This window comes from Rutidosis leptorrhynchoides, chromosome 2, assembly GCF_046630445.1.
Source record: "Rutidosis leptorrhynchoides isolate AG116_Rl617_1_P2 chromosome 2, CSIRO_AGI_Rlap_v1, whole genome shotgun sequence".
Taxonomy (NCBI): Eukaryota; Viridiplantae; Streptophyta; class Magnoliopsida; order Asterales; family Asteraceae; genus Rutidosis; species Rutidosis leptorrhynchoides.
In genome coordinates this window covers 66,740,005-66,752,176 of record NC_092334.1, presented here as the reverse complement: position 1 = coordinate 66,752,176, position 12,172 = coordinate 66,740,005, and positions in this window count along the sequence as shown.

Here is a 12,172-nt window from a genome sequence, read left to right as displayed (position 1 = left end):
GTGAAAATCTTACTTGAACTGTTTTCGTGTCATGATTCTGCTTCAAGAACTTTCAAGCCATCCAAGGATCCTTTGAAGCTAGATCCATTTTTCTCATTTCCAGTAGGTTTATCCAAGGAACTTGAGGTAGTAATGATGTTCATAACATCATTCGATTCATACATATAAAGCTATCTTATTCGAAGGTTTAAACTTGTAATCACTAGAACATAGTTTAGTTAATTCTAAACTTGTTCGCAAATAAAAGTTAATCCTTCTAACTTGACTTTTAAAATCAACTAAACACATGTTCTATATCTATATGATATGCTAACTTAATGATTTAAAACCTGGAAACACGAAAAACACCGTAAAACTGGATTTACGCCGTCGTAGTAACACCGCGGGCTGTTTTGGGTTAGTTAATTAAAAACTATGATAAACTTTGATTTAAAAGTTGTTATTCTGGGAAAATGATTTTTATTATGAACATGAAACTATATCCAAAAATCATGGTTAAACTCAAAGTGGAAGTATGTTTTCTAAAATGGTCATCTAGACGTCGTTCTTTCGACTGAAATGACTATCTTTACAAAAACGACTTGTAACTTATTTTGCTGACTATAAACCTATACTTTTTCTGTTTAGATTCATAAAATAGAGTTCAATATGAAACCATAGCAATTTGATTCACTCAAAACGGATTTAAAATGAAGAAGTTATGGGTAAAACAAGATTGGATAATTTTTCTCATTTTAGCTACGTGAAAATTGGTAACAAATCTATTCCAACCATAACTTAATCAAATTGTATTGTATATTATGTAATCTTGAGATACCATAGACACGTATACAATATTTCGACCTATCATGTCGACACATCTATATATATTTCGGAACAACCATAGACACTCTATATGTGAATGTTGGAGTTAGCTATACAGGGTTGAGGTTGATTCCAAAATATATATAGTTTGAGTTGTGATCAATACTGAGATACGTATACACTGGGTCGTGGATTGATTCAAGATAATATTTATCGATTTATTTCTGTACATCTAACTGTGGACAACTAGTTGTAGGTTACTAACGAGGACAGCTGACTTAATAAACTTAAAACATCAAAATATATTAAAAGTGTTGTAAATATATTTTGAACATACTTTGATATATATGTATATATTGTTATAGGTTCGTGAATCAACCAGTGGCCAAGTCTTACTTCCCGACGAAATAAAAATCTGTGAAAGTGAGTTATAGTCCCACTTTTAAAATCTAATATTTTTGGGATGAGAATACATGCAGGTTTTATAAATGATTTACAAAATAGACACAAGTACGTGAAACTACATTCTATGGTTGAATTATCGAAATCGAATATGCCCCTTTTTATTAAGTCTGGTAATCTAAGAATTAGGGAACAGACACCCTAATTGACGCGAATCCTAAAGATAGATCTATTGGGCCTAACAAACCCCATCCAAAGTACCGGATGCTTTAGTACTTCGAAATTTATATCATATCCGAAGGGTGTCCCGGAATGATGGGGATATTCTTATATATGCAGCTTGTTAATGTCGGTTACCAGGTGTTCACCATATGAATGATTTTTATCTCTATGTATGGGATGTGTATTGAAATATGAAATCTTGTGGTCTATTATTACGATCTGATATATATAGGTTAAACCTATAACTCACCAACATTTTTGTTGACGTTTAAAGCATGTTTATTCTCAGGTGAATACTAAGAGCTTCCGCTGTTGCATACTATAATAAGGACAAGATTTGGAGTCCATGTTTGTATGATATTGTGTAAAAACTGCATTTAAGAAACTGATTTCGATGTAACATATTTGTATTGTAAACCATTATGTAATGGTCGTGTGTAAACAAGATATTTTAGATTATCATTATTTGATAATCTACGTAAAGCTTTTTAAACCTTTATTGAAATAAAGGTTATGGTTTGTTTTAAAAATGAATGCAGTCTTTGAAAAAAACGTCTCATATAGAGGTCAAAACCTCGCAACGAAATCAATTAATATGGAACGTTTTTAATCAATAAGAACGGGACATTTCACTATATCAGGTCGAGTGTGAGCAAGATAGATGAGTTTTCCGACCATCCTTTGGTATTGCCCTTTATCAGCAACATCAGCTTCATCTTCCATATATAGTTTCTGATTTGGAATTATTGAAGTATCAGCTGGTTTGCAATCAATCATACCTGTTTCTGCAAGAAAATCAAGAACATACTTCTTTTGACAAATAAATATTCCCTGTTGGGATCGTAATACCTCAATCTCCAAAAAATACTTAAGTCTGCCCAAGTCTTTCATTTCAAATTCTTTAAATAAGTTCATTTTCAAGTTAGAAATTTCCTCTTTATCATTTCATGTTATTATCATATCATGAACATAAATGATTAAACATGTAATTAAATTTCCTTTTCGTTTAAAGAAGAGAGTATGATCAGAGTTACTTTGTTTGAAATCGTATTTTTTTTATAAATAACGTAAATCTCTCAAACTATGCCCGTGGCGATTGTTTTAGCCCATATAAATCCTTTTTAAGTCGATAAACTTCCCTGTTTTTAAAGTTGTCGGTGAATCCCGGTGGTGCTTCCATATAGACTTATTCCTTTAATTCGCCATGGAGAAAGGCATTCTTCACATCAAATTGATGAAGTGGCCAATCTTCATTTGCAGCGATAGAGAAGAGAACTCTGATGATATCAATCTTTGCAACAGGTGAGAAGGTTTCGAAGTAATCAATCCCATATGTCTGAGTGTTCCCTTGTGCAACCAGTCGAGCTTTGTATCTTTTAATAGTTCCATCTGGTTTATATTTTATCGTAAATACCCATCGACATCCCACTGGTTTCTTTTCTTAAGGCATGGCACATTTTTCCCACGTGTTATTATCACTCAAAGCTTTCATTTCAACCTCCATTGCTTTTTTCAGTTTGTTGATTTTAGAGCTTGTTCAACGGAGGTTAGAATTTTTTCGGAGTAGATTGCGGAGTTAAATTTATGAGCTTCTTTTGACAGATTTTCCTGTGCTATATTAGCCATAGGATATCTGGATCTTTGCGCTTCTTTTTCTGGTGAGTATCGTTTAGGTGGGACACCTCTATTGACTCTTTGAGGTAGGACATATCGTTGTGTAGTTTCATCAGAATTTGTGTCATTTTGTTCCTCATGGGTTTGATGTTCATTGTTCGAGGAGGTTTCAATAGTCTCATGGTTTGGTGGGATAGTTTCTGTGGGTTCATGGTCTTGTGTTGGCTCAGGGTTTAGTGTTGGAGTTTATATAGGTTCGGGGTTTTGTGTTGGCTGGGCTCTTGTGTTTGAGGTGGTTCATGGTTTTGTGTTTGATGTATTTGAGGTGGAACCCATGTCATCCAACTGAGAGTGTCATTATCCTCTTTCTCCCCCTCACTCGTGAGTTGGGTATCATAAAAATATTCGATTTCGACAAATTCACAGTTCATTGTAGTGAAAACATGACGTCTTTTAGGACTATAACATTTATACCCTTTTTGGTTAATTCCATAGCCCACCATGACACATTTTTCCGCACATGGATCTAGTTTGGTGCGTTCATTTTTCGAAATGTGTACAAAAACCGAGCACCCAAATATTCGAGGTTCAATACTAAATGAGGTCGGAAGAGTATGAAATTGAGAAAGAGTATCTTTCGGAGTTTTTGTGCCCAAAGCTTTAGTAGGTAGTCGGTTAATAAGGTAGGTAGCGGAAGCAAGAGCTTCGGGCGAAAAACTTTTCGGAACTTTTGATTCAATTAATAAAGCTCCTGTCATTTCTAAGAGTAGTCGATTTTTTCGTTCGGCTACTCCATTTTGTTCGGGGGTGTGAGCACAAGATGTTTGGTGAATAATCCCGTTTTCTTCGCAAAAATGTTTCATTGAAGTATTAACAAATTCACCCCCATTATCGGATCTCAAAATTTGTATATTTTTGTTAAATTGAGTTTGTATCAATTTATAAAAATGGGAAAACTTTTCAAACACTTCAGATTTGCGAGTCAAAAAATAAATCCATGTCATATGTGAATGATCATCAGTGAATAAGACAAAGTATCAAAAATTCTTTCCCCCATTAACCGGTGTAGGACCCCAAACATCCTAATAGATTAAAGCGAAAGGTACATCTTTCCTTGTATTACTAGGTTTAAAAGTACTTCGGTGGCTTTTGGCCAAAATGCAAGTTTCACAATTTAAGGTAACATTTGATGGAAAAAGACTTAGAAATAAAACATGTAAGTATCCGGCAGATGAGTGACCCAACCTCCTATACCATAACCAAGCTTCCCTCGTAGGTGTTCCATGAGCAAGCATCACGGTACCTTGTTGGGTTACTTCGTTCACATAGTACAACCCGCCCCGTTCAGTACCACGCCCAATAATCACCCCAGTTCTGATATCCTGAAGGATACAGAAAGTGGGATGTAATAAAACAGAACAATTTAATTCTCTTGTAACATGACTAACGGATAAAAGTTTATGGGACAGGGTTGGAATATATAAACAATTAGATAAGTTCATAGTCAGAGTAATTTCAATTTTTCCACCCCCTTCTACTTGCACAACACCTCCATTGGCCGTTTGAATTTTACTAACACGAGGTTTTGATTGAGCGTAAAAATCGGATTTTTCAAAACTCATGGTGTGGGTAGCACCACAATCAAAAATCCATTCATTATTCTTAACGTTGTTCGAAATAATATTGGCTTTTCCCGTGTCATTAGTTAAATGTTTGTTTTTAAAAAAACTTTTGGACAGATTTATTTATTTCATCATTTTGGGCCTGAACATCCCCATTAAGTCCACTCCCTATTTCCATTTGGGCCGAAATATTAAGCCTACCCCCTTTTTATTTTGAGCCCATTTATTAATATTAGGCCCATCTATTGATCTCTTTTGTCGATGGGAATGGGTATAACAATTGGGGTCAGACATATCATTAGTGTCAGACATAAAATTAGGGTTTGACACCCATTTAGGGTTTGACATATTTATCTCCTGTTTATCATCTTTCACCCCTTTTTCTTTATCGATACATGATAAAATCGATTGAAAAGAGAGATTTAATTTTCTCTTTTATTTATCAGTACACCACCGATGGGTGTTTTCAGTTCTAGTCACTTGGCTTCTAAGATCGGTCGATTGGATTTTGGGTTCAAGTTTTTCGTCTTTCATCAGTTCTTGAAAACACTTGAACCTATTATCATTAGTTAATTTAAAGTGATTAGGGTTTACCCCAATTACCTTGTTTGATTGGAGTAATTTATTAGGGTTTGAAGATTTAATCTTCACCCATTTGGTCAATTTTTGAGGTAAAAAGTTTGAGATACCTCTGTTTGATTTCTGAGTTGACTGGTTGGATCTTGAGTTGCCGTTGCCGGTAACCTTATGGTGGCCGCTGGTTGTTTCAGCTCCAGTCCTCACCACTTTGTTGTGTCTCTGTTTATCCACCAATTTGGATAACCAATAAGCCTATAACAGTTAATTATTGTGTGTCTTGGCATTCTACAATACACACAACTCAATTGCTTAGGTGGTTGATGATAGTTTGTGGTGACAGTTTCAGTTTCAGCAATGATTGATGGCTTACAGAGAATATCCAGGTAACTTTCTCCATTATATGTTGAGCTACCGTCAAATATTGACATGACAACTCGATTTACTGAGCTACCGTCAATGTTAGACATGTCAGCCTTGTTTATGGTAAATGATTGAGCCATAAAAGTGTTGCAATGATCCAGAATCAGCACACCCGCTCTGATACCATGTTAGATTAAGAGAATTAAAAAACCAAATGATGATTTGTATTGACCAGTTTGCTAATTGACAGAATTGATACAATTGTTATGATTTTTTACAAGTGCAAGTGTGTTTATATACACTTAAGAACCTAACAGCTAAATCTAGTTTGAGGTTAGGCTCCAATGTACTTTTGGAACCACCTCTACAAATAAGGAAAGATGCTGTTTTGGCTTGGTGCTTGTAGCCGTTGAATCTGTGCAGTTTGTAGCTTCCAATTGAGGAAATGATCAAGTACATCTTCTGATCCCATAAGTCAAATTACCTAAAATGGCAATTTGACTATTTTTGACTTTTTGGTGACTCATTCTAACAGGTTGATTATGAAATTTCAAATATAATTAATGGTAATTCAGAGACGGAGGTTGAAAATGTGTCGATTAATGCTCTTAACAACATTTGGAAAGGTTTTATTTTTTATGGGATTCAAGTGTCCTCGAATCGTAGGCCTGTGGGTTTATTTTGGTGTTGGAGTGTATGTTTAATATTGTGATGGGTTTTATTGTTTCCGGTTATGATGACGCTTCAAGGCATTGATGATTATTTCGAATTTTAATCCCTCGTAGTTGGTAATGGATCATTGGTAATGGGTCGCGTATATCTTTTTGGGATGATATATGGATATATGACTCGGTGAGCTAGGATTTGAAAGAGCTTTGGATTCTTATGAAGAAAATCAAGTCATGGTGTTATTGTTAGCTAATGTAATATGGTTATAATATTCTGCACTTGTGTTTGGCTATTTTGTTGGAAGAGTGTATGACTAGAGTTGTATTTTAGAGTTTTAAGCCTTTTAAGGTTACTTTCTTTTTTTTAAAGGGTGGTTTGCATCAATGTAAATCCATGCCTTGTATGTTTGTAACCTTCAACTTTTCACATCTTAGTGGAAAGTTTTATATATTTAATTCCTGTTTTTTGCTAAAATAAAAATAAAAATAAATAAATACTAACAAAAATAGCCTTAAAAATCCGTCCCTAATGAAAATGGGAGATGATAAATTCAACATGAATTTTACTTTTTCCACTTAAATGGTCTAAAATGCCCTTAATGATAAACTAATGTAAAGATTTTAAAATTTTGTGTTGTAATTTATTGAAGGATATTTTGGGAAAAGGGAATGAAATGATGTTGGAAGAAGTAAAAATCATGTTGGATTTATCATCTCCCAATGAAAATACGCGAGGTCATTGTTACTCTGCCTATTATCACATCACAAAAACCAATTAAACAACACACCATACTTCGCTACGATCTGTAAATTCGGAACCATAAAATTGACGATGCAATTAGTGTAAACTTCTATTCATCTACAAATCAGAAGTTAGGTTTCACGAAAAATTAGGGGTCATATGTTGCAATTGTCAATAAAAAATCCTTCATGTTTCAAAATCAAATTAGGGTTCTCATGGTGCAATAGATTTGAGTCCTCAAGATCCAATAGATGATTGTATCTGAAAAAGGTTTTGATATTCCATGGGATATTACGATTTCTTAATTCTTTTCTATATTCTTAATTCGTATTATGAATCATACCCAAAAAAAAAAAAAAGAATTTTTTTTATGCGAAGCAAAATGTATAATTACTTCATTAATTGCAAGGGAATTGAAGTTTTTTTTTTTTTTTTTTTTTTTCTTTTCAACACTCCCATTTGTCCGATATTTTTGCACATTTTTTGTTTTTGTTTGCTCTATATTTTGGTAAACATGCTTTAAGATGCACTCTGATATTTTTTGTTAGGGGCAGGGTCAATGGGGAAGTAACAAATCGGGGGAAGCAAATTTTTTTTTTTTTTCCTTTTTTTGGATTTTTTTTTTTCCGGCATCAAGATCACACGAAAATATGAACATTTAGAAGAGACACTTCGTGATGAATGTTATTATTTAGGCGGAAAAACGATCAACAAAAATAACATTCAAGATAATATTGTTCGTGAAGAATATGAAAGTTTTTTTTTTTTTTTTTTTTTTTTTTTCATGTTTTGTGAAGTAAAATATAGCCCGATTTAGAGTTTAGGGTTTAAGGTTTAGTGTTTGGTGTTTTGGGTTTATTCCATAAACCCAAAACACCAAACCCTAAACCCTAAACCCTAAACTCTAAACCGTTCGTGTTAAAAACTCAATCTAAATCTTAAATCTAAACCCTAAATCTAAACCCCAAACCCTAAATTTCTAAACCCTAATATCTAAACCCTATAAACCCTAATATCTAAACTCTAATATCTAAACACCAATAGCTAAAACCTCAACATACGCTCGAAAAACACGATAATTGTTATATATTACTTCTTCGAGCGTTTTCCCGCCAAAATAAAAACATTTATCACAAAGTGTCTCTACTAAATATTCATATTTTCATCCCATCTATAATGTTCGTGAACAAAGTTTTTTCAAAAAACGAAAAAAAAAAAAATTGCTTTCCCCCGATTGGTTACTTACCTCTTGATTCTACCACTTTTTTGTTAAATGTAAATATGTAATGCAGACATAATGAAACAAAAAATGCATATGTTCGGTTAACTTGAGATTATGATGTTTTGGAAGTTGCACACACGATTGGAATCATTTAAGGCTATAGCAGTTGCAAACGAGATTTAAATACGGGATGCAGATTGATAATCGATCATGTAATATGTAAGTCACGAATCGAAATTATGGACAATACTACCTTCCAGTTGTATATGTTAAAATCTTTGTAAGTATAACAATTGCCATTTTACTATATGGAAATAAAGGTTGTCTAAGCTCTTTGATAATATGTGAAATAAAGATTGTCTAAGCTAAAGAGGACTATTTCAAGTCATTGTTTACGAGTGTAGTAGTCTATTATGCGTTTTTTCATTTGCTATACTTTACTCAATGGATGTAAATGTGTTTGTGTTATATCTGTTATCTACAAATCTAAACTTACGCTATTTGATAATGTATTAGTTAAGAGAACAAGCATAAGCTTTAATGTTTTCATTTTAGTTTTTGTGGGTTAACCCTCTAAATTGTGATCTACTCATATAAGTTTCATGTTTATATAAAAATGTTTATGTTTATATTTATATGATTGTTAACTACTTACTACGTGTAACTATAGCAGTGCAGTTAGGTTTTTTGTTATAATTGTGTTGCTTTATCAATTGATATTAGGTTAATGACATATTGTTGTGCCATCATATGTTGCTTTATGAATTGTCATAGTTTAAATTTGTAGTTGATACTGTTATCCATGTGGTTAATTGTTAAAAATATCAAGATGCTTTGATTATGATGAGGTTGGATTGAGTTCGGCACATGGATCCGGATCTCCAGTCATGTTTGATGCCCTATCCAACATTACAACCTACTTTTCCTCAGATTCACAGGTAAAAGCAGCTTCATATTCTAATATAATATATCAATGGATGGCTGGCTAACCGGGAAAATGTCTAAATTTTATCCATGTATCATATGGTCAAAATAGGTAAAATAAGGTATGTGTTGATACGTGTCAAAAATGGGTTATGTTTAAGTAGGTTGAAATAGGGGGGGGGGGGGTGATGTGGAATCATTCTCCCAGTGAATTAATAATATGATTTTCAATATGATTATAAATGTAAATTTAACGTATGAAGGACTTGTTTGAAGCAGTTGGACTCGATTTTTATTTGTTTCCGTATGGTGTACTTCCAACTGATCCACAAAGAGGAATAATTGAGGTTAGCTATATGTCACTGACCCAGTAATTTATTTGTTATTCGATTTGGTTCGAAGATGACATGCAGAACGTTGTAGTGAGATGGAATGCGTGCATCAAATATTGAAACTTTTCTTTTCTCTTTATTAGTGGTATTTGTTACCACTTTAAAGATAGTGCAGGGGACATCAATTGCATCAGTGACATTGTAAAGAACTAGGTATGTTTAGGAGTGTAGACTACGTTACTTTTTCATTATTGTATGAGTAAGTGACCGACTATTAATATGTTACAGATCATATATATTTTTTTTAGAAGCATGGTTTCTAATAAACCCTAATTACAAACCCGTATGTACTATACCTCTAATAGATTAGTTGCTTAATTTTAAGCCTGTTAGCTTTGTTTTTCTAACAATTGATAGTTATTGGCAATGATCGAACAATTGAGGGTTGTATGAAGTGTGCAAGAGTTGATGGGAGTGTGCACTGGACGATAATACAAGATGCAACTGATGCAATGGAGACGTGTTAACCTCTACTACGGATTCATTAAACCATTATATTGAACTTTGTGTACTTATTTGTTTGATTTACTGTACATGTGTTTTCATAACATTATGAATTATAATCTACCAATGATTATTTATTCCAAAACATGAACTGCTTACCTCTCAAAATAAGTTTTATAATATTTAATTTAAAACCCTGCAAAACCGCAGGTTATAAACTAGTTATTAATTAAATTACATACAAATATTTGAGCTACTTTAATTTTTATTCATGGTCAATTAGACTTTGATACTCCGTATGATGGCTCACCCAATTATTATTTATTTGGATGGATTTGGATTTGCTATATTACAACGTCGTAATACTAAATATCATATTAAATAACATTATATATTTAAGATATATGAATTGTTAGTAGGTTTTTTTTTTTTTTTTTAAAGGCAAGCTTGCATCAGTCCGGACCGAAGCCTAGTCATCATTTGCACACACACACGCGCTTTCGGGCAGGAAATCCGAACCACACTCTGAGGATCCTACCCTTAAACCATCCCGAGGGGCAGGCGGGCCGGATCTTAGTCCCGGAGCGGGTCGGTAAAACCTTCCCTTTGGGCCACCTTCAAGGAATAATGTTTCAATTCCTAGAGCGGGTGACGAGGTTCGAACCCGAGACCTCTAGCCCTGCGAGTACACAAGTGTAACCGCGGTACCATTGAAGCAATGCTTCGTTGGTATGAATTGTTAGTAGTAGATTTTGTAAGTAACAAGATCCGGATCGGCTCGCGCTATTCAGCGTGGCCTTTCGGGTTGCATATTCATATATAACGTAGCGTTATTTATTTACAGAATTAAAAACGCGTGTGTTGCGGGTGTGTTTGGATACGCGTGGTTAGTGCCTAGTATGTTAGGATTTAGGACCCAAACAAGATAAGTGATTGATCATAATTACTAACCCGCGAACGACAAACGAATAATTAAAACAAAAACGATAAATAAACGATACGGGATTTAACGTGGTTATATCCCAACTTCGAAACACGGAGAAGGGGTTACTCCACGGGCGCAAACCAGAGATTTTTCACTATTAATTTCGTGCACACATGTTAGGGTTACAATAGGGTGTTTATATAGGCATATCTAAACAAGGAACAACTTGAAGAGCAAGAAAACGCGTTTTTCCCGTCAGGCTCCTGGATAGGTTTAAGCCGCGTCGTGGCTTAAAGCATGATTTCGAAACTGATAACATTGCAACCGTCGAACCTTAATCCAAGTGTTGATCCATAATGCGCCTTAATGAGCCATGACGCGCCTTAATGAGCCACAACGCGTCTTAACACTAAAACACACTTTTCTTGTTGTTTTAATATCTTTCACACATCCAACAATCTCCCACTTGAAGGATGATCTAATCACAACCCATTTTATAAACCCATACTCGATCATCTGTCTCGACTTCATTAAACCTCACCATCTATACCATCAAGAAAGCTTCTTGGGACACGCACATTCCAACTACTCGAGCTGGCAGCTTTAGATAAAGAGCACTTCAACTACACTCGCCAAAATGTAATCAACTTCAATTGTACTAAACACCCACAACAACTCTAGATTACCTGATTATGGAACTCCATTTGAACACCGCCGAATAAACACCCGAGACACGCCGCACTTCCACGCCATGGGAAGGAAGACTTTCGACACTCAAACACCTGAGTAATAATCTAATCTTCGTTGCAAGCTTGGGTTATCTCTCGATTTCTGCGCCACCATCTTCTAACACGAAGATCAACTTCATACACCAGAAGACCAATTGAAGTATGCGACTCTTCAGTTATAGGATTCTTCATGAGACTACACCGCCTCACCGATCACTCTAGACATGTCCAATCCCGAACACACATGTCAATTATGACCCTCATACAGGATTTCACCGTCTATCTATGATTTTCCTCCCAGCAATCAAGCAATCAAAAAATACAACAGACGCCCTCGTAGACTCTTCATCAAGGCTCCACTGAGAATGCAGTCACAACCTCGAAATCTACTAAGTTTTCAACTTTCCGCTTTATCGCTGGTACACTGACCTCATCATAGCTATGAATATCACAAACCCATCTTCTCATCCCAAGCATGCTCCCACTGTACGAGTAAGAAATAAAACCTCGGCTACTCGAGAAGA